Source organism: Cornus florida, unplaced genomic scaffold (genome assembly GCF_030987335.1).
Source record: "Cornus florida cultivar Cherokee Brave unplaced genomic scaffold, ASM3098733v1 CherokeeBrave_3.0.0_Hap2_Chr09, whole genome shotgun sequence".
NCBI lineage: Eukaryota > Viridiplantae > Streptophyta > Magnoliopsida > Cornales > Cornaceae > Cornus > Cornus florida.
In genome coordinates, this window is record NW_026775579.1 from 43644347 (window position 1) to 43660408 (window position 16062).

General features: G+C 35.7%; 1 long non-coding RNA gene across 2 annotated transcripts; it reads right to left on the reverse strand.

The window, feature by feature from the left end:
* Positions 1-402: 402 nt before the first annotated feature.
* Positions 403-13397, reverse strand: LOC132273769 (uncharacterized). 2 transcript variants are annotated; one of them, XR_009470248.1, is made up of 7 exons: positions 13187-13397; positions 11857-11957; positions 8334-8457; positions 6597-7754; positions 4103-4385; positions 3639-3853; positions 403-2640 (listed from the first exon to the last, which is right to left on the reverse strand). It is a non-coding gene; the product is annotated as an uncharacterized LOC132273769 (long non-coding RNA). The 2 variants fall into 2 exon arrangements; XR_009470247.1 differs by lacking the exon at positions 4103-4385.
* Between the last annotated feature and the right edge of the window lie 2665 nt (positions 13398-16062).

Sequence of the window (16062 nt, forward strand, 5' to 3'; positions counted from 1 at the left end):
AATTTTATTAATTGAAAAGAGATAGATATTAAATTCAATACAAATTAAAAAAGAACTAAGCTCTTACAACTTGATTGGGTAATAGGAGGAGCCCACCTAGTGCCAAAACTTTGATTCACTTCCTATTTCCTTTCACCCATTTGATGTTTGGGCCATTATTTGCTCAGAAGCTGTCACAAAAAGGCCATCATTCAGAGCCCAATAAACAGATTGTCTGCTCTCATAATAGCTTATCTTCAGCCCATGGGCTTCACAAGTGTCTGGGCCTGTGTATTCAGAAGGGCCTTAGCCAGACAACATGACTAAGAATTGGTTAACATGAAATCATTTATAATTGTGGTAAAAAGAAAAAAGAAGAAAGAAAATCTAAAATAACATAATCGAAGAGTTAATAACTTAATATAGAATAAATAAGAGGAAAAGATTCGACTAAAATATAAAGGAGGTACCAAGTAGGCAAACAGTCTTGTTCATTAACATGTTCTCTCTTCTACTTCAATAAGTAGTAATAATAATAAAAAGACATGGTAATCATAAAACAATTTTCCGGACTAGTGTTCGAGGGGCTCATCTCTGCTCATCTCACACTAGATTCGGATGGGAAAGAGAATAGGTATATATGGACGGGTAGACAGCACGACCCAACATCTTAATTTCCCTACCCGAGATTATGCATATCATGGATAAAACATGGAGTACATGATCAAACAGAGGGGGCATACCCCCCTCACTAGAAGGACAAAGCAACAAAAATAGAAAATCTCCACTTCCGGTGAAGAGAACCAAAAGGCAGAGCAGTCGAAGAGAATCCCATCAGCTCCAAAACCTCCCACCAATCCAGCTATAGCAACTTCCTCTGCATGTCTTATCCCTTGGTCATGTAACCTAGAATTCCTTTCCATCCATATTTTCCACAAAGCAGTGGTAATAAGTCTTCTATAAAACCTGTGGAGCAGATTCTGAATTTTTATTTGTCATAGCCAAACAACCAACTGGTGCTTAGTCTGAACTACAGGCACATTCCAAGGCAACAGCTGATTAAACCAATCCCAAACTTGTGTAGAGAAAGGACATTGAAGGAAAATATGATCAGTAGAATCTTCAGCAGCAAAGCACAGATGACAGATATAAACAATAGTAATGCCTCTTTTCCTCAGATTACGGAAGGATAAATGCTTATCATGGAAACACAGGCGACAAAAAACTGAAACCCTAGGCCTGCCTCCACTCCAACACAGGCTGAACCAGTCCACTTTAGGCTTGTGAGATCTCCACTATTCCAAACCCTCTAGAATGAAAACACACCCTCATCCCACTCCAATTTATCCTGGCCAGAATAAATAGGAACATAAAGAATGTAGTTGGAAAACTGTTGTAGAATAGAAGAGAATGGAATTGGAATCTGCCACATACCATTCCTGATGATAGCACTAATATCAGCATCTTTTGGAAGATTTAAAACTCTATAGATCCTGTGAGAAAACAGCTTAATCAAAGTCTGTCCATTACACCAAGGATTCAAAAATAATTTCACACAAGAACCATCACCAATTTTGTAATGCGATGCTACAAATGGGATTTCATCATCACTTGAAATATCAGGTCCAATCAATCTTCATCCAGTTTCCAATTCCATGACATATTTTCCTTGTCCTTCACAAGTAATGGTAGAGTTCAACTCTTGATGAGTACTCATCTCTGTAATTCCCATGTCCCATTTTCCTCACAGCTCTTGTTGGGACATATATGCAAAATGCACACTAAAAGATTTCAGGTCTAGACAAGATAAGTATACTTCAACCTTCGCGTCTACAGTTATCAATTCCATCTCAGATTTTTCTTGTTCTTCACGAGTAATGGTGGATTTCAGCCCTTAATGAGTACTCGGGTCTATGATTCCCATGTCCGATTTTCTTACAGCTCTTGGTGGGATATATTTGCAAAATGCCTCTCCTGATCTTCATGATCACTTAAAGATTTCAGGTCTAGCCAAGATAAATTGTCTTCATCCTTAGCGTCTACGGTTTTCAATTCCATATCAGATTTTCCTTGTTATCCACATTTAATTGTGGATTTCAGCTCTTGATGAGTACTCGGGTCTATTCTTGCAGCTCTTAGTGGAACATATTTTCAAAATGCTCCTCCTGCTCTTCATGATCACCGACAGATTTCAGGTCCAGCCAAGATAAATCATCCTTCGCGTTTGCAGTTTCCAATTCCATGTCAGATTTTTCTTGTTCATCACCAGTAATGGTGGAACTTTCCATAAAATCGTCAGTGCCTTCATTCTTTTTCTTTCCTTCTTCCTTGCTTTTCTTACTATTATCTCTTATTCGACAAAGGACCCAATTTTGGAACTGCAGTCATGCATATGTTTGGGTAGCAGATCATGATATGATAGTCATGAATGAGCGTGATAGATATTACTTTGTAGAAAGAAAGAACAAATCTGCAGCTGGGAATGGTATAACCTCAAAACAGGCAGTTGAATGTGGAGGATGGTGGAGGACCACCAACAATAGGCTCATTCTAGACAAGTAATGGGGGAATTTTCGTCAGTGCCTTCATTCTACTTCTGCTTTCCTTCTTCTGTGCTTTCTTACTATTATCCCTTATTTGGCAAAAGACCCTTTTTTGGAACTGCAGTCACCACCCGGACACAACATTAATCAAATATGTATAGAAGTAAATTTCAAATGGTAAAATGATTACAGCAACACCACAAATTGAATAGAATAATAAGCAAGTATATATGTACTAAACAAAAGGATTAATTAGTAAAACTTGTACAACTCAAACACACCATTAAACAATAACATGCATGAACGACAAACACACATTTTTTTGATGTACCTCTTTTGTAACTGATGCAGGAGCTAGGAGCAGCAGAGCTCAATTCAAAAGACAAAACGCAGGAGTTCATGCAAGGGATATTATTCCTGTGTACCAGTAAATCCATTTGAATGCACTTTTGTATTCTGCATCACTTTTTTTTTTTAATTTCAAGTTAAAAGCAGAGACTTTTTAGATAGAGTGTCAGAGAATGCTCTTTGAATATGGCTCATATTATATATTTGTATATATGTCAAAGATTCAACTATTTTTTATAGCTTGAGATTTAACAAGACAATGCTCATATGCATTAAAAACTTTTTTGAGAAAAAGTTTTCCTCATAAACAATTGCAAATAGAATATATATACATACATCAAGTTGTTTTATTTGTTTTCATGTCTATCTTAACTTGTGCAGCTCATGAACAATGATAAATTAAAAAATGCCAATCACATAGTACTGGAAATTAGGAAGAATAGGCCCAAGAATTTCACTGGCTGGTTTCACCAGAGCACATCATAGAGTACGAAGGGACCGGACTACACCCAGAGTGTGCAACTAGCTAGCTATTTTCATGTCAAGCTTAATGTTTCCAATTACAATATATACTCAATGAACAAAAATATTAATTTCATCAAGTAATTATTAAAATATACATATGATTCATAAGGATAACTGAAATTAACTATAACCTCAGCGAACATGCAAATTAATTAATTGAGAGTTTATATATACAGTAGTAAAAACAGCACTCCGGATTACTATACATATGTTATGCTTAATCAGTAGCTATATAGTACATACCGTTTCTCTTGAAAGACTCTACTCATGCATGATCCAATCAGTTTTGATGCATTCTTGACAATTCCGATTCTTGTTCTTGTACTTGAAAAATGTTAAGGTTATGAGGTAGCGATGACATTCAGACATTCGCTGTTTCGAATACATTTGTCTCTGCTGCTGGCCTTCCAATATAAACATCAAACTTCCATTTCACATCTCTTTCCAGTAGGTTTCTTCTGTCGATTTACAAAGTAACATATATCAAACTTATGCTGATCATTATCCATATTGCCCATGTAGCCATGATCATCAGCTTCATATATAGACAATTAATTAAAGACATACATATACTTATCAAAAATAAATAAATTAAAGACATACATACATATATATATATTGAAAAATTACAGAAGAATATTTAATCAATAATTGAATTTAGAGAAATATATAGCTAGCTAGAATGTCAATTAATCTATATTATTTACATGAAAGCAACCACGGTTCACATGCATAGATGTCCATATCAATGACAGCATGATGGCAGTTCTTGTTCACCATTAAGCTTCCTCTTCAATTAACCAGAAATGAGTTCTTCATCTGTTGGTTCAAACCTATATCCAACTGCTAGTACCTGGCTCCAAGTAACCACAAGTACTAAGGTATTGATCTGTTTGATTGAAGCTATTAATATTGATGGGACTAATTTGCAGCTGCAAATTCTCAGTGCCTTCATGTTTCTTGTTTATGCTTTTACTCCCATCCTGGATTCTACACAAAACCCATTCTTGGAAGTGCACTTAGACCCAAACAGAACAACTAATAATGGATGAATCAAAATAAATAAACTTCAATAAAAATGATAAAGAAAAATTAATGCATTGACATATATACATAGAGAAGAAGAGACATATGCAGGTTGAAATATGTATAATATGTATGTTTGAAATTATATTAAGTAAGAGATGTAAAGCTGAGTTGTACAAATCAAACATACCATAAATTACCTTTAGTAGTAAATTTTTGCAGAGGAAACAAAACCCTTAAAAAAATAAATAAATAACACTTTTTTACCCCATTGGTGGGACCATGGATTCCTACTTCCCAAAAAGGGGAATATTGTCTAGCCATTCATAAGGTCATTTTCTACGATTAAGATCTCTTAGTTTCAGAATTCAAATCTATTAGATTTTCTTCCGGACCCGTTAGCTACAGCCCTTCTTTCTGACTAACCAATCCCTTTATCAATTACATGCCGTAGTTCTCTTTTCTCATAGGCTTTTGCCTACCCTTCTATTACCCCTCCCCCCACCCAAACCCTTCCCTAACCCACCAACACTGCACTGGGACTTGGTTCGGCCAAGCATAAAAGACAGATTTTCTCACTTACGTAACAGACTTTCGTGATGCAACTTAGATATGAGACCGCAAAATGGAAGATTTTTCTTTCACCTTCATTATTGACAAGTGACGCTCAATTTATTGGTTAGTAGGAATAATCCTATTCAAATCGAATTGTCTGAAGTACCAGAATCAATGATCCATGTCCTTTCTCTTCCTTCATCGTCATTGGTCGTTTTCACGAAGTCAAATGCAACACGGAATGGAATGGATGATGTCCCCTAACAAGATTTCAATCCAGATGAAGTGAGCATACCTACAGTGAAAGTGAAGAAAGGTTCTTCTAGTGAGCGGCTCAAAGCGTTAAGACGAGAGTTCAGATCCAACTAGAAAGGTGAAAAACATGATTCTCGAGGAGTTAGACGACGGCCATGTGTAAGCGTAAAAGAAAAAGAAGATTGTTGTGGAAGGAGCATATTCAAAAAAGAAAGATCAAACAATATAGGATAGCAGCTTGGAACAAGGGACAGAACATTAACAAGTAACAAAAACCGGTAAAGAATCTAAATATGACGTTACAAACAAATATATTATACTAGAATTGCGAAAGAAGAATAGGTGTCCTTGAAGAGAACTTTATTGATGTTTAACTCAAATTAGATTCAGAAGAAAGTATCTTCCTTTGTGCAAGATGGAATTCATTCCCATGTTAAAATGGAAACTTTATTATTTTAAATTACCTGTTTGCATTATTAAGTGATTAAGAGACAACATGCAAGAAGGTTAATATAGAATGGACAACTCTCAATTGAGGATATTTTATGTTAAATACAAACTTTAAAATCTTAGTCACATTCACAAGCTTGTTCAAAAAAAAATCAGAAAGCCTTCCTCACAGAATTAAAATTTTCCTTGTTGAATATTCATATTAATATTTTGTGTAATCTCAAATTTTTGCATCTTTTTCCCGTATGCTTACTTCCTGTAGTCACGAGTTTACTGCCTTCGATTCCATTCATACCGTGCACACTTTATATATCCATTCCAAATTCTAGTAATTTTAAGTGTAGTTTTTTCTTTTTTCCCATAAATAAACTCAAGTATTATAATAATAAATATAGTACTAAGCCCAGCCAGAAAGAGCAATGAAGCTCAAAACAGCAGAAGGGTAAATAACTAGAGAAGAGAAAAGGAAGGGGGAAAAAAACTCCCCTTCATGTAGCACAAGCTAACAAAACCGAAGGTCGGCTTCTACAGAACCATTTTCTTAGGATTCAATCTGTAGCTTAGAGAGAGTCTTCAACAAGGAAGCCAACACAGTATGTAAGTAACTAAATTTCAAGTCTAGCTTTAAACTAAATGAAGTATCAAAATTAATCATGAACATATATATTTATTGATTGGCATAGATATATATATATATATAATTATTGAAAATACATAAAGACTTATAGTGATTGGAAGTACTTGATAGATAAAGGAATACTAATCGAGAACTTAATAAAGAAAATGAACATATACATATATATATATATATATACATATATATATATATATATATATATCAAGAACTTAATAAAGAAAATGAACACACACACACACATATATATATATAGAATTGATTTTGCTTGATTAATTTACCGTATTCTCTTTGAGCTTGTACTCATGCATGATCCAGTCAGTTTTGATTCACTTCTTCAATTGCCTGGCTTGTCTACAATGAGCTTATTGTTGCTGGCCCTCCACCATCCTCCACATTCAATTACCCGTTTTGAGGTTATACCATTCCCAACTGCAGATTTATTCTTTCTTTCTACAAAGTAATATCTATCACGCTCATTCATGTCTACCATATACACAAACATATCCATGACTGCAGTTCCAAAAATGGGTCCTTTGCCGAATAAGGGATAATAGTAAGAAAAGCAAGGAAGAAGGGAAGCAGGAGTATGAAGGCACTGGCAATTTTACAGAAAGTTCCACCATTACTTGTGGAGAACAAGGAAAATCTGACATGGAATTGGAAACTGCAAACACGAAGGATGATTTATCTTGGTTGGACCTGAAATCTTTCGGTGATCATGAAAAGCAAAAGGAGCATTTTGCAAATATGTCCCACCAAGAGCTGCAAGAATACCTGAATACTCATCAAGAGCTGAAATCCACCATTACTTGTGAAGAACAAGGAAAATCTGATATGGAATTGAAAATTGCAGACGCTAAGGATGAAGATTATTATCTTGGCTGGACCTGAAATCTTTCAGTGATCATGAAGAGTAGGAGGAGCATTTTGCAAATATATCCAACCAAGAGCTGCAAGACAAATCGGACATGGGAAATATAGTCCTGAGTACTCATCAAGAGCTGGAATCCACCATTACTTGTGAAGAACAAGGAAAATCTGACATGGAATTGGAAATTGTAGACGCAAGGATGAAGATTATTTATCTTGTCTAGACCTGAAATCTTTCAGGCGGGAGGAGCATTTTGCAGATATGTCCCACCAAGAGTTGCAAGGAAAATCGGAAATGGGAATTACAGAGATGAGTACTCATCAAGAGCTGAAATCCACCATTACTTGTGAAGAATAAGGAAAATCTGTCATAGAATTGGGAACTACAAAGGCAAAGAATGAAGATTATCTTGGTTGGACCGGTGTATTTCAGTGATGATGAAATCCCAGTTCTGTGTTTGGAATAAAATGTAAATCAGATCTCCATTGACATGGATGGCCTCCTTGGCTGACTTAAATTGTATCTCTAGATTGTATTCAGCCTTCTTGATCTATAAATTGTGCTTCTGAAAGAAAAAGAAAAAGAAAAAAGAATTACCCATGTCAAATAATTAAATTATCCAAATATGCTTCAAGGTAATGGTTTTCATAAATGCAAGTAATCACACTTTAAAAGTTCCAAAGTGATCACTTCTAGCCGTTATGTTGCTCAAATTAGTTCATAATCCTAGGTTTTCTATAAAACCTTCAAAAACCATTTTTTTTTTTTTTTCAATCCTTTAATTAAATAAAAACATTTTGGTTAGGCTAAAATCCACAAACAGCCTTCAAAACCCTAAAATTCACATATTTTAGTCTAGGTTTTCTTCAAAACTATGAAAAGTCAATTCTTCAAATTTTCATAAAAATTGCTTAAACTTTACAATTCTTAAATTTTAAAAAACATGAATTCACATAAATCCTTAAAATTCATAAATTTTAGGTTTATGTCTAGATAGTAATTTTTTCATAAATAAGGTATTGAGCATTTTGTATTTGTTTCTTAAACTCTATTTATTTTCTATTAACCCATAATATAGTTTAAAATTGCATTTGAACATTAGAATGGGAAATGAAAAGTACTGTGGGAAGGAAGAAATACATACCACGTACTCCCATTTGTTCAGATGCTTTAGCTTTCCAAAGACGAAGATTGGTGTGTCATCGATCACTCCCTTAGATAACATAACTTGCATGCATATATCACAGCTATAGTTGACGCAGAATACCCTGTGTTGATAATAAACACCAGTCAGTACACACAATTAAGCAATGAAAACAATATACCATCTCTGAAATACTATTCACTTGATCTAGGATACAAAAGTGTTATCAATGAGATTGCAACTTAGTTTTGCTTATTGGCCGGTATTGTTTAGGAAAAACCATAAAGGTTGGTAATTAAAGCTTTAACATGGCACACTTTGTTAGTGTGGGATTGGATAGACATGAAAGAGAGAGAAAAATTCATTCAAAATAAATCATGCATGCATGTTCCATTTTCTTTCTTTAATTTTTAGGAATGTATTTGTTGTGAATATGACTCTTTTTGTTTCACAACGTCCGATTGATTACTTTTTACATGACTTTGGCGCAGCCAATGAAGAACCCAATAGACTGACAAAAATCAAGTAAAAAACTTTATCTGTCAATATGATCCCTTCTCATTCATAGACTAGTTAGGGATCCAATGAATTGGCCAGCTTAGTTTGCAGGAAATTAAGTGGCATTTCATCCAAACTAGATCTGAGCTCAACCAAAAATCACCAGACCATGGCTAAGCCCCAAGGAAACTTGTCCACTCAACATGCCTAAATCAAGCCACCATGGATCTGTTTAGTGTTCAATATCATGGTCATATCTAAAAGATACCTGTTAAGCTTCAGCTTTGAGTTAGATCTGTTCAAAGTACTTGAAACACATGATGAGCCCAATTCAACCTGAACTGAGCCTTAGGCCACCATGTATATAAGAGCCTGACAGAAACAAAATAAATGGGCTGAACTGTGTTCCAAACCTCAACTAACCGAAGCCAGGAGTCAAATTGGGAAAGCTCATGATCTCCACTTCTCTACGGCCAGAATTTTTGGGGCAGTTTAAGTTTATGCTGGATATAAGAAAATAAGCTAAAATATAATAAATAAAATACACTGAAAAAACTGTAGAATCACAACTGTGAAATCAAGTCAAAAAGGTGATGCAGTTAGTTGTGTCGTGAAAAATGTCTAGTCAGAATTAATGTCTAGTCAGAATTAATGCAGTCAATAGTGTCTAGTCAAGGTTTAATTATGGTATGGGAAATCTGAAGATGTCATGGGAATTGTAGAAGCTGTTATTCATGCTCTGTGGGTAGCCTAAGAGTCAGTCTAGAGAATTGAAGTGTCACTAATACTTTTATTATAAAAGGGACAGCCCTCCATATCTGCTGTAGCCAAGACTTAATCAATATCATTTTGAGTTATTTTCATATTGCAAAATTCTCTTAAGGCTTTTCCCAAACTTCCCTATAGAAATCTAGGCTCCAACTGTGATTGGAATAACCCTAGTCCTTCTTACTGTTTTAAGAAGACTTTTGTGTTCATCTCTGTTTGCTTCAAGTGGTATTAGAGGCTTTCCTCCATACCTGCGACTTTTTGCGGATCTATGGCTAGGTAAGGAAACAACTAAGCGAGCAACTAGGAGAATGTACAAACATCTCGAGCACAAAATGCTGGTAACATGGCTACAAAAGAAGATTTGGAGAACCTGCAACAGCAAAATAATTAGCTGTGCACGAGGTTGGAGCAATCTGGAGTTATTTTCCCACCTAATCCGTCCATTGGAAGACAGGGAACATCAAATGAATGTATAGCAAATTGAGAATTGGAGGAACCAGCCTGCTATTCAAAGATTTCGGCAAGTTGCAGAAGAATTTTCAGATGAAGAAGATGGAGTTTTACCATATGCAAGGCAGCTGCTACTTAATCGTAACTTTGAGTGAGACCAAAATCCACGCATTAAGGTGGAAATTCCAAGTGGGGAAGAGCAGACGAAGGAAGTCTGGGATTAGTTAAATGAAGACGAAAGGATTTTTGAGTACCTTGATAATCATGGTAATAAGAAGGTGAAGTTGGTAGCCATTAAGATGAAGAGATATTCATCTTCTTGGTGGCAGCAAGTTCTTCAAACCTGGACAAAGATGCAAAGGATGATCTGGAGCCAATTTTTTCCATTAAACTACGAAGGAATTCTATTTCAGCATAACCAATCCCTTCATCAAGAAGCTCGCTCAGTTCAGGAATACACAAATGAGTTCTATAAGATGAGAACCTGAGTAAAGTTGGTTGAAAGAGAAACACAAGTCATCCATCGTCATTTGATGGGGTTAAGGCCAGGTATAGGAAACCATGTGGAGTTACAACTTTGTTGGACCTCAGCAAGTTCTGTCCAATTGGCCATGAAGGTTGAAACACAGCAAAATCAGTTCAACAATCATTCAAATCAGTTCAGAAGGGGAAGATTGCAATTGGAAGCTGAACTTGGTCAAGAAACCATCACTCGGAAGGCTGGAGCAGCTTGCGGAATAATAATACAGCGCCTGTTGCCTATGGACGTGGTTGAGGCCAGAGATATGGACCAGCAAATTCTGCTACTGGGAGTAGTAGCATATCATTTCAGTCCATGGGAAGCAAGATAATATGTTACAAGTGTGATAAAGAAGGTCATAAGTCTTCCGATTGTCAAAAGGCAGCTAGTAACTTGCTAATAAACGAAGATGAATCAAACAATACAGAGGATCAATTTGATGAAGCACAAGATAATGAAGTTCTGCGGGATTTTGAAGAAAATGAAGTCACACTTGAAGATAGAGATCTTCCAAGTCTGGTAGTACATCAAGCTAAGTAGACACCAAAAGAACTGGAAGGTGATTGGAGGCGAAACAACATTTTCAGAACTAGATGTAAATCTCACGGACGACTTTGCAATCTCATTATTGATGGAAGCAGCTGTGAGAATTTAGTTTCTAATTGGTTCCAAAGCTGAAACTAGAGGTGCATCTACATCCAAATCCATATCAAATAGCTTGGTTCAAGAAATGTAACCACAAAACTAGCCAGAAATGTAACACACAACTTAATTCTCCAAAGCCCCAATGTCGGATTTATGGAGGATTAAACAAAATTGGGTGGAGAAGTGTCCACGGCATAAACAAGGAAACAAGGAAAGGTCCATAGGAGCTTACCCTTTAACGGAAAAAAAAAAAAAAAATGGGTAGGTCCCTACGTCACATGTATGAGATCAACCAAGAAGGACAGATTTAACGAAATATAATTTCACCACAATCTTGACATTGGAAAACTTTGTAGAGTTGAACAAATGGCCCCTCACACACGATCACATCACTCAGCAACCTTTTAATTATACATACAAGAAACACATTGACCACTACTTTGACTGCTCTTCTAAGAACACAAGCAAGTACACAGAGAGGTTGAGATATATATATATATATTAAGACCAGAGAGATAACTAATTTATAAGATGGAAGTCAACACAAACATAAATAAAATAAATAAGATAAGATAAGAAAAGTTTTCCTAAGCTCATAACAGGGACATGACCTAAAACAAAACTGAAGAAAAAATCTACCTGGTCAGGAGTTCCTTCGAAAAGCTTGCCACGGGATAAGCTGAACAAAATGTCCCCAGTAAAAATTGCCCTTGATCCCAGAAAGTAGAAGTTAATGTGACCTGCTCGCAATTAAGATCAATATGAAGAAAAAAGAAAGTCAATTTCCTTGAAATGATGGAACTAGAAATAAAATATATCAAAGAAATGCATAACCCAGCATATGTCCAGCCTACGCAGGGTGCTAATACTTTGCCAAAGCAGCTTCTCTTATTATATTCCAGCATCACCTCACTCGTAAGTCTTAAAATATTCAGAAATGTGGAGTCCAAAACAAAACTAGTTTTAAATTACATTGTAATTCTTACGACCACACTAATTCATTCACTTTACATGTATCTTAGTTGTAACATTAGTCATTTCAACATTTTTAAAGGACAAAAACTCACCCATGAAGCTATAACTGAACCATGATATCTGAAAGAATAAGTGCAAAGAAGACCACACCTAACTGATAGGGGCAGAACTCCAACGAGGGAGGAATAACAAAATTAAATAAGATGATTCATTACAAACATAAGCAAATAGACCAAAACTGAAATCTAAAATGCACAGTCACAAGGAAGAAGGTAAAGTGATATCAAACTTGCAGAAACTGGTTTAGAAATATATGATTTATCTTCATCTATTGAACTCCAGAGCCAACAACATGAGATAATTCTCTAATGGCTGAGTTACTGAAATACAATCTCGGGTATGACCGGGAGTTTCGATTACAAGCACCTCGTGGCCTGCAAACATCCACTTGTCCCCATCATTCAAAAATATATCAATGCCAGGAATTCTATTCCTGTCTATTTCCACATCCAATTACCTACAAGGCTACAAATAACAAAGAAAAGAGAAGCCAGCTTTGCTAGTAAGCCATTGTACTTATGTTGCATTTGGGAGCACCGAACCTGTATTTTAGATTTGAGATTGGAGAAATTTAGTTCAAAATCAAACCGCCCATTTGATGCTCCTAAACATAGCATCGGTCCATTCGAAATTATAAATAAGAATTTCAATCATGATAAATAAATAAAATAAAAATATAAAATCATCCATCAGAACAACAAAAAAAAAAAGTATTGACTTTTGCTGTAAAGGGTCACTTTCTTCAATCTTCCTCCATAAATATAAAGCATCTAAAGGAAAGTGCAAATATGACCTAACCTTTATGCGTTAATGATCGATCATAACATTTAAGAGTTAATGCACCTTTGAGAATCACTCAAAATTTTAAGGACACGCTTAGCATGGAAAAATTTAACAAATAAACTGCGAAGAAGATCAGATCAAACTATCGTACCTTGCTTTTGACTCCGTATATGTTCCCACCACTACCAGTATGATCATAATGATGATGAGTATTTAATTGATATGTAGGTCAAATTTCGATTTTTCCTATTCAGACCATGAATGATAGGAATAGCTCCAGAAGGATCTACGACTCCCACGGTGCTAAATCCCTTTTCGAAAAGGAATTGAATTGGAGCCCAAATGAAATTCTATTGCTATAAGTTTGGAAGAAATTAGACTCGAAAGGAAAGGACGTTTATATATATATATATAGGGTTCAATTCCGTTAGACCCATGTGGTTTGTGGAAACTTCAAAGAGACCCCTCACATTTGCAAAAATTTAGTCAGATTTCTTAATTTTTATTTTTTTGACACACATCAATCTTCTCCGTCGATCAACGGTCAAAGCTGTTTAGAGACACTTTTTGCTAACATCATAAAAAAGGTAAACAATAATGCCGAAATTTCCCTCCAATGATCATGTTTGGCTAAATTGTCTATATCACATTTAATTTGGATATGGAATTACACAAAATTTGAAATAACACTATGCTTGTAACCAAACAGGGTTATACCATATAATATATACATACACACGCACATCCATCTTCTTCACCAACGACGGCGCCCAATCCCCATGCTCTACCCCTTTCAGTGCCAAGAACAAACGATTCTCAATGGCTCTGGTTTAGATGGGTGGATCAGATCAGATCAGATCCTCTGTGGGCACGAGCGCAATTTGCTCATTATGACTTCTCTTGCTGGAGGCGCTAATGGCTCTACTGCTCGGCATGAGATTTCGGCAACGGAAGAATTGGAGGCGAAGACTAATTCAACGATTGTGAATTCGTTCCAGAAGATTTTTCTCCTAATTCTTCCACCCTTCTACTCTCTCTATTTTTCTATCTCCCTTTCTCTACACAATTCTCTCTGGTGTGGTGAAGCACTGTGTTTTCAGCCAAAAGAGAAAATAAATATTATGAGGCATTGTTCTTATTAGAAAAATACATGCTTCATGTAACATTTAAGATATAACAACCTTTATACTAATATGCTATAAGATAATTAACAATATGCTAAGAAATAATTAATTAAATATGCAAAATAAAGTAATAAATTAATAAATAATAAATAAATAACCTGGACCGAGGCTAGTATTGAATACTATGTCCTTAAGACAGATTCACCTCGCTATGGTGCAACGGACTCAGTGGCTTCTATCTCCCATGATACAACGGTCTACATCCACCGGTAGTAGCACTACAAACTCTTGGATACAGCGAACCTTCTCCGTATAATACTCTCTCTGAATCAATAATACATCTATACTATATAAATGCTAAATTGGATGTAATCCGAACCAAATGGTTCGGACCAATCTTAATTTAGTTCGATGAAATTGGATTAGGGTCAAGTGGCTCGGACCACTTGACCTATGATTTGAATCCACTTGGGTTGGTTCAAGTCTAGAGAGGGAGAGAGAAAAAATTAAATTGAACAAAAAACAAATGGCAGCCCAATGGGGTATTTATAGAAATAGAAATGCCTTTTCAGATTAAGTGTGTCTTTTTATCATTGGACACAACCATTCATATATGTCCCTTCATCATTGGAGACAACCATTTATATGTGTCTCTTCATCACTGGACACAACCATTTGTATGTGTCTCTTCACACTGGACATAACTATTTATATTGGTTGCAATGGTTCACATGGTGTCTGTTCACCAATAAACACATCCACTCCAATAGGTTACAATGGTTCGCATGGTGTCTGTTCACCACTAGACGCATCCATTCCAATAGGTTGCAATGATTCATATTGAATAGGTTATATCTGTTCGATTGTACCTTTTCAACCAACACACCCGTTCACGTATGTATTATAATCCAATGCATCCTTACAGTTTATTAACTGTTTCTAACCAATCCTCAACATAGGCACCTATTGATTACTTATGAAACAATTTTTATTCAAAAATTATAACAGTTCTTGGCGGCGAGGCGGACAGATCAGATAACAACACTTGGAATGTGAGAACAGATTATCAGTGTGGCTGGATTTACCGGCAAGGAACGTGGTGGAAGCCGATGAAAAGCAAGGCAACAAAAAATCCGGCGGGCAACAAAAAATAACTGTAAGTACTAAACGGCGAACAACAAAAAATCTGACGGGCAGCGAGTAATGAACGGAACTAAGCACGATGGTAGGTGCGGCGAACATCAAGGCACGACGTTGTGGTGATATGGTGACTAGGCAACTGTGTACGCTCTCATACGGTATTGAAATTAGGGAAAAGAACAATTTGACTGAATGTTTGGTTCAAGAGATAGAGTAACCTCTGGTGGGAGTTTGGTACTTGCTTAAGCTTATTTGGGATAACAATAAAAAGGGCAAATTAGTCATGCCACTCATTTATTTGGCTTTATCAGCCGACAATGTCTAACAGGGGGTCTGATTGAATTTTTGCAAATGTGGGGGGGTCTCCTTGAAGATTCGACAAACCACAAGGGATCTAACTAAATTAAACCCATAGATTTATATATATATATTGGGAAATAAAATAATAATTAAAAAATTGCTCTAAACACTTGTCAACTATCAAATTGTTTAGTATTAATTATATATACTAATATATAAATAAGTTTGGGGCTTAAATTAGTTAAAGGTATAGCCTAAAACAACCCAGCACAACCCATTCTTAAAATTAAAATAGACCTAATCCATTTATGTTAAAATTAAAACAACATAAGCTTACTACTTTCCTACGCCCAACTCTCGTATACTATATAAACCGTAAAACCTTAATCTTCTCTTTCTCATTCTGAATTACCCTAGTGTAACGGGTGTGCGCTTACTCATTTACCCAAAAGGTCAAACTCTT